Source organism: Penaeus japonicus, unplaced genomic scaffold (assembly GCF_977035675.1).
Source record: "Penaeus japonicus unplaced genomic scaffold, GWHDUDI00000001_assembly GWHDUDI00000029, whole genome shotgun sequence".
In the NCBI taxonomy this organism is placed as follows: domain Eukaryota; kingdom Metazoa; phylum Arthropoda; class Malacostraca; order Decapoda; family Penaeidae; genus Penaeus; species Penaeus japonicus.
Window position 1 is genome coordinate 9815784 of NW_028234431.1, and position 1145 is coordinate 9816928.

Below are 1145 nucleotides of genomic sequence, written 5' to 3' on the forward strand. Positions count from 1 at the left end.
TTTTTCTCCCCTATCATACTCCTATTTTCCTCCCAGTACACCTCCTCCTCCTCTTCCTTGTCCTCCCTCCTCCCAGTTCTCCTCCTCCTTATCCTTGTCCTCCCTCCTCCCAGTTCTCCTCTTTATCCTTGTTCTCTCTCCTCCCAGTTCTCCTCTTCCTCCTCCTCCTCTTCCTTGTCCTCCCTCCTCCCAGTTCTCCTCCTCCTCTTTTTCCTCTTCCTTTTCCTCCCTCCTCCCAGTTCTCCTCCTCCTCCTCCTCCTCTTCCTTGTCCTCCCTCCACCCAGTTCTCCTCCTCCTCCTCCTCCTCCTCCTCCTCCTCTTCCTTGTCCTCCCTCCTCCCAGTTCTCCTCCTCCTCCTCCTCCTCTTCCTCCTTCTCACAAACAGCCACCCAAGCTTTCTCTTCGTGTTAATCTTCGCCGCCTCGCTATCTCTCTCCTTTGCCGCCATTAAGCGCTTGCAATCACGCCCCTTGAGCACATTGCATCGCTGATTGATACGACCATCAGGCGGCACTCGGAGACCCACGACGCGTGACCTCGTGACGACTATGGTGGGGGTGGGGAGGGGTGGGGGGAGAAGGGGAAGGAAGGGAGGTCGGGGTGGAAAGGGGAAGGGAAGGGGAAAGAAGGGGTGGAAGAGGGGAGGTCGGAGTGGAAAAGGGGAAAAAGGGAAGGGTGAAAGGGGAAGGGAAGGAAACAAAAGAAGTAGAGTAGGGGAGGTCGGGGAGGAAAGGGGAAGGGAAGGGAAAGGAAGGGGTGAAAGGGAAAGGGAAAGGAAAAAAGGGTGGAAGAGGGGAGGTCGTGGTGGAAAGGGGAAGGGAAGGGAAAAGAAGGGGAGGAGGGTAGCTCGGGGTGGAAAGGGGAAGGGAAGGGAAAAAATGAGGTAGAGGAGGGGAGGTCGGAATGGAAAGGGGAAGGGAATGGAAAAGAAAGGGTAGATGAAGGGAGGTCGGAGTGGAAAGGGAAAGGGAAGGGAAAATAAAGGGTGGAAGAGGGGAAGAAGGATGGGGTGAAAGGAAAAGGGGACGGAAGGGTAGTAGAGGGGTAGGATGGGAGTGAAAGGGGAGGGAAATGGAAGCTTGGAAGAGAGGGAAAGAAGGGAAAGGTAGGGTGTGTGTGTCCACACTATACCATATACATGTAA